Source organism: Mycteria americana, chromosome 20 (assembly GCF_035582795.1).
Source record: "Mycteria americana isolate JAX WOST 10 ecotype Jacksonville Zoo and Gardens chromosome 20, USCA_MyAme_1.0, whole genome shotgun sequence".
NCBI lineage: Eukaryota > Metazoa > Chordata > Aves > Ciconiiformes > Ciconiidae > Mycteria > Mycteria americana.
In genome coordinates, this window is record NC_134384.1 from 4749572 (window position 1) to 4756199 (window position 6628).

The following is a 6628-nucleotide window of genomic DNA, read 5'->3' on the forward strand; positions in this document are numbered from 1 at the left end:
ACCTACACTGGCACCTCTGAACACGCTTCTCGCCGTCTCCAGCCCTTGCCGCTCCCCTCGCCGGGGCAGCAGCAGCAGCGATCCGCAGATCCGCAGCGTGCCCTGCCAGCGGCAGCCAGCCTCTCCCACAGCAAGGGGCTATTTCCACGTGAAGGGCTCTCAGTGAGGACTTTGTGAAATAGGACTTTGTGTGTGAGCAGCTTCGGAGTCAGGATCACTTCTGCTCCACGAGGCTCTTGGTCAGGACCAGAAATACCTGAACGAGGCTATGCCGTGCCTTAAAATTCACCCTGATTTTATTGCAGGGTGCCCTCCCCACTCAGCCAAGCCCGTCTCAACATCAGGCTGTTGGTGACATCCCTCCAAATGTTCTTCTCCAGACTGTGAATGTACGAAGCCACTTCAGGGAGGGCATTCTCCTCCATCGAGACGTTATTGCCCGATCCCCAAGTTCACGTATGTGGGTAACAGCGCGGGGAAGAAGAGAGACCACGCAGCAAGCAGAGCTGTGTGTGAAATACTGGCGTGTTTATTGGTTGGCACTAGATTACAGCCTACACTCTGTCAAACTTGCATCCACGACTTTTTTTTTTTTTTTTTTTTTAATTTTTTTTAATCTTCTAAAGACAGTGACGACCTCCCCCTCGCACACAACTCAAGCAGAGGAAACGCCTGGAGAAAGGGAACCAGACCACCCAGCTGCCGTACATCGGCGCAGCTTCACGCCGTCTCAACATCTGGCTCAAAACACACCCAGACTCATTGCAGAAGCGGGACAGGGGTTGGTAACGATACCAGAGCTGAGCGTGGAGCGGACAGCGAGCCCTCCGGTCTTTCTAGGAACGCTATGGATGAAAAGATGAAAATGATGTAGGTATACGCTACACCTGCCAGCCGAGACTAAGCAGGAGCAAGAGAGCACCTGCATTATTCATAGGCTCGAACTAAGATCTGAGCCTCAAAGAAAACGAAACGTGTTTTCTACTGAACGCATTTGCCTTTGAACAAATGTGTCGTTAAGTAAGAACGAGTCCAAGTCGGTAAGAAAGACAAAAAGCATCAGCTGAAATGCTAGATTTCCAAAGTGCCCTTGCAGTTGTAAAGTGTTTTTGCAAACCATTTCAACTTAATATATCATAAAAAAAACCCCACGTTAACTTTACCAGAAGATTAGGAACACAAAGCACTGGAGTGAGGAACAAAAGTCTGCAGCCATAAGAATAAAGCAAAACAGATTATGGGAATTACAAGTCCAAAACCATCTAGAATTCATGGAGAATTGAGTATTTAACTTACGATTCATTGAAAATCACTGAAAATCTCAGGCTTCTTTTAATTCTAATAAATTAGCAAGTTTGTTCTCTACACCAGTTTCTCCTCCTCCAAACTCACTGTTGTTTCCATGTGAAAGCTGGGCGGCAGCAGCAGCATAAGAGCCTCCACCGAGACATCCCAACCGACACCACCACATCACACGCGAGCAGGAAACCCCGGAGCTCGCTCCCCACGCTCTGCTGCTGCCATCGTCCTTCCCCACCCCAGGCCTGGACATTTGAAGGACTCAGAAAAGTATCTGCAAGGTTTAAAACCCATTTCCCATAGGGACGGCCCACGCTGGCGCTGCCAAGCAGGAGAGGTCGGTGCAGGTCGGTACCTGGATCGGTACCAAAGTCTTATCCTTGGTCGCGGAGGTGAGTTCGAATGAACAGAAGAGACAGTCAAAGCCCCGCAGCTTTGATCTTGGAGGTATCTCGGTTCGATGAGGAACGGAAAAGCCTAAGGCAGATATGCTCAAACCCACAGACACCCAGCCCGTGCTGCTGGCAGGGTGACGTCCCCTGGTTCTTTATCCCACTGCCAGGCTCATGCTCTGATGGGGTCTGGGATCCTGCTCTCCCAGCTCGGGGGTGCTGCCAGGGAGTCTCAGGTAGAGAGAGTTCATGAAAAGACCGAGCAGAAAATGCAAAGTGATCGTTCCAGACCTTCTGATTTAATAAATAGAAAATAGGACATAGAGGAAGTTCAGCAAACACTCTTGGCCCTCCCAAGATTAATCTGAGGCAATTCTAGAGCCAATTTCTCAAGTATAACTTCAAAATTCTCACTTTCCCACCAAAAAAAAAAAAAAAAGAAAAAGAAAAAAACCCCTATCAGCTAGCACCAGAAAGATTTTATAAATCTCCTAAATACATCTTCAGTCCAGTTAAGTGTTCTTTTTCACCCATCTACACCTCTCTCAATTATGTACAGACCTCATGACACTATACCAGTAAAACACTACACGTATCTACACGCCACCTTCTACCACTGAAGCCGAGAGTCCTCTCTAACCGTATTAAATTCATTCTAACGCTGAGAAAAGTGAGGAACGTGTATATATATCTCTATGTATGTATGTATGTAATAGCCTCTAACACTGAGACACGATGAGTACACCAGAAGCAAGGTCACCTGCATCCCCAGGCTGCGATGTAGCCACTAGATGATGCTATCTTATTGAGCAGGAAGAACGGAGCCAGGAGGGAAAACCGAGTCATTGAAAAGCAAGACCAGAGCAGTGGGTGAATCGGACTCTTTAGAAGACAAGAGCTCTTCACGCCAACAAGCGTCTGCAACAACTTCATTTCTTGGTGCAAGTTTGGCTAAAGAGACCGAGATTTTAATCCTCTCCCGAGAATCGGCACCAGCCATAGCTTCTACTCCGGGAAAGTCAAATATTCAAACCTATCCTTCGCAAAATTCCCAGATAACCCACGTTTCCTTTCACGGGATGCTTTGCACAGGTACAAACATTGCATCTGGCTGTCTGAAAAGCACAAACATATCCATTTGGGATAAAACAGTGTTTCTGAGAACGAGCAAGAACATCTAAAGCTGTTGTAATCGGGAGAGGCAGCAATTCGAACAATTCGAATTGGGGAACAATTCGATCTGTGCAGCTTCAAATATTTTGCTCTTCTAGAGCAACCAGCATGTTGCAAAATGGTGAACACATTTTCTGCATGGAAAAGCTGAGGCAGAGGCCCGAAGTCCGGGCTAGATCTGGGAAGGGAACTGAGGATTCCTGACATTCCCTACCCACATTTTTAGCCACTGAATACTTTGTGCCTGCACAAGGGAAAAAGCAACGCTAGCAGATTCCGATCCCTTTTAATTTTTCAGTTTATAGTGTTTGCTTTAAGGCACGTTCAAGATCACGCTGAATGAAACCGCCTTCTTGTTCAACGGAAATCTGGGAAGCGCACACAATGTCCACCTGCCGAGTAAAAAAGCTGATGTGATTGCTTAAACTGCAGTTCCTTTCCAGCCCCCAAACCAGAGCTCTTACCTTCCTCCGCAGCAGCGAGGCTGAAGGCCGTCATCCGAGGAGATGCAGCAGGTTGTCGGGGTGCAGCCCACCCCAGGCACCCATGGGTGGAGGAGCTCTGAAGTGCAACCCCCCCGGGGTAAGGCTCTGCTCCTTCCCCACCGGCACCACTCAGCGTTTTTATTTCGCAGCACAGCTGGGAGAGAACGCATCCGCCTTGCTAAGCTGGAACCAAATCAACCTAAGAAGGAACCACGTCCCCAGAATGGAAGAAAAGGGAAACAAATCCCAAAGGATGTATTTTAAAAAGATGCAGAGAGACAGCACACGCATTCACCTGTCCGTGCCACCTTCCTACGGCAAAGCAAGGCAAGAGATGTTATCTGAGGAGAGCCCCGGCTGGGCTCCTTTACCTGTAAATCTAATAGTTTCTTATAGTGTAACGTACACAGAAGAACTCAGCTGAATCACAGCAGGTTTACTATCGAGAACCAACAGCCACTCCCAAGTATTTCTTGCATCTTACCGTACTGAACATGAGCAAGGGATGGGGGGAAGAAATAGCAAGACTTTAAGAAGCCAGATATATTCTCCCCATCTGATCCACAGAGCAGCTTAAAAAAACTTCATTATGAAGAGCCTCTCCGTTAAAGCCCATATTTTTACCCCCTTCTATTCTAATTACAGTTACTGGCTGATGGAGTTTATCGGTAATACCAGTCTACGACTTCAGCTCTGTTTAACAGCATTAAACACAAACAAGCGAGCTGACCATCAGCAACTTCTGAATGATCTTTTCCAGGTGATGCCCCACACTTACTGAACAGCCTAATTCCGATACCCTCTCTTCGATAGATTCACCTCAAGATATTTCAGCTGTAAAACCACTCAGAGGCTACATGCCTCGCTCCCAGAGTTCAAAATAACAAGGAATATTTACCCTATCCAGTGCTCACGGCACAGCGGCCGGTGAGAAAGACTGCCAACACGTCCCGCACCCTCTCGGCTGTCACTGCCTCAGTCCTAAAGGGGTTTTACAATTGAAAGTCTAAGGCACTTTCAATTTGAAAAAATACCTTAATCTTAGTTTGCGAAGTAGCCGTTAACTCAAAGGGATGTTTTGCCAAATGCTATACCTGGGGAGGCAAATGGCAAGCACTCGTACTTCTAAGAAGTCACTGCAGTTCTGAGCAAGGGTTTGCTGAGCTCTGCCAGAGCAGCTCGGCTAACTGTAAGAGAGCACAAAACTCGGCCAGTGCTGGTAAGAAGTAGAAACACTGTGCAAAGATAAAGGAGGTACAACCCTCCCCTGGCTTCGTAACAATACCGAGTCTCTCTATCGCCAATAAACTATTGTCTAGAATTGAACAATCCATCTTTGTGAAGACACCAAAAGACATCTTTGTGAAGCGACCAGAAGTACTTGAACAGCACTGAATGCCAGATTTCAGGGAGAATGGAAAAAAAAACCCCTCCTTTCACCCTTCTCTAGGCATCGCCCAGGAAAAGGCATCGCCTCCCGGGCCCGGCAGTGTCACATCACAGCCTCTCATAGCCAGGCACCAAATCCAGCAGGCAGAGCCACGCAGCACACCTACGGACACTGTGGGAAAGCTTCGCCAAACAGAAAATGATACGTGTTACTTTTAACTGAAAAAAGGTTCTTCCTTTTGAAACGTGCCTTTGAAAAGCCTCAGCGCGAGCAAAGTCAAATTTGAAACCCAAACCCCATCTTACAGTAACCACTTCAAGACAAAGGCGCTGTACGTTTTGTACCGCACACGATTTCTAATCTGACATGAACCAATGCATCGAAATCCCTGTCCCACCACACCAAAACCTTATTTGAGAGAGACTTCCTGGGGCTCGAGGCATATGATTTCAGCTCCACTAAGTTTAATTACACTTGGCACTCTTCTGCAGAGGGACGTCCACCTGCCTCTTGAGTTTTACGTGTCAGTTAAGATCATCAGAAAGGTACGGGATCTGACAAATCCTGCTGGAAGAATCAAGAAGCAGCAGCCGCTGGAGATATTGGTATCCCGGGGGTGTCTTCCTTCTCCTGCTCCCATGCTGGAGTCAACAAATGCCAGTATACCCGCTACCCAGCGTCGGCTTAAACCACCAGCTAACATTTTCCTGCCGCAGCAGTAATCCAAGCCGGTCTGTCAAACGCCTCCAGTGACAGAGATCCAGATTTTCGTAAGTATTTTGAGGTTTAAAAGATCATCACACTAAGCGGTGGTGTCTAAGTGCTGAATGCACTTCTCTTCTCCCATTAAGGTCTCAAATGCATTTAAAAATCCAGATGGCAGGATACAACTCCGCTATACGAGGATTTCCAATTTTGACCATACCAGAGGAAGGGAATCAATGTCGAAGAGTGGGAACTGCTCAGAGAACCTCCCCGTGCTGAGCAGCGGGTCTCCCTCTTCCTTCATCACTCATTTTGCAACCCTGAGGTGACACTTAGGTGCACAGAGAAATCCAGTACTCGAGAGTTTCAAGGGCCAGTAATTTCCCCCCTCTTCCTCGCTGCAGGCAGACTTGCTTCTTGATGTGTCAAGAGTAAGGCGTCCTTGGATATACCATGAATACATGTATGAAAAGCAGCAAGGGAAAAAGTAATCTTATTAGCGAAATTACTCTACCCCTAAGAAGCTGCAGAGGACAGGGGAAGTTTTTCATGAGACCCCGGGGTTCAGAGGTGTGCCAAAAGGTAATTAACAGCAGCCCCTCTGCATGGGAGGCTGTGCATCATCAACACGCCTGGCATTTATCCCAAACCGCACTTTGGAGAACCAAGACAACATCTGAAACCTGCAACTTGAAGGGGGCTTGACAAATCTGCTGCAAACTTGCGGGATGTCTATACGAAGCATTGGTATTCCTCTGTTTTACCTACGAACACACCGGTGCCAAGTAAGATCAAAGCTATGCTGAAAGCCAAACTAAGAACATTATTCTTCAACGGGAAGCTGAGACACGTTGTAATGCTCGATTTACGGGGTCAGACTAGACACTGCATCGTTTGAGGTAAGAATCGCACTATCTCCAACGCTAGCTCAGTATAGCACCAGTTTTAGCAACACTGGAAGTCTGAGTCTAATCCTACAGGGTTTTTTAGCAGTTGGTCATGACAGCAGCCCTAAGCAGTTTAACCAAGCAGGAACTAGTCTGTACTGAGAAACCCAGAGCGCGCGCCGTCCTTAGAACAACTCTTTTGTCACGAATAAAGGTAGTTTGATTGTCGGTCCCGAACCAATTTAACATCATTTTGGATAAAAGCGCTTAAACTGCTAGGCACGCAGCTATACCAGT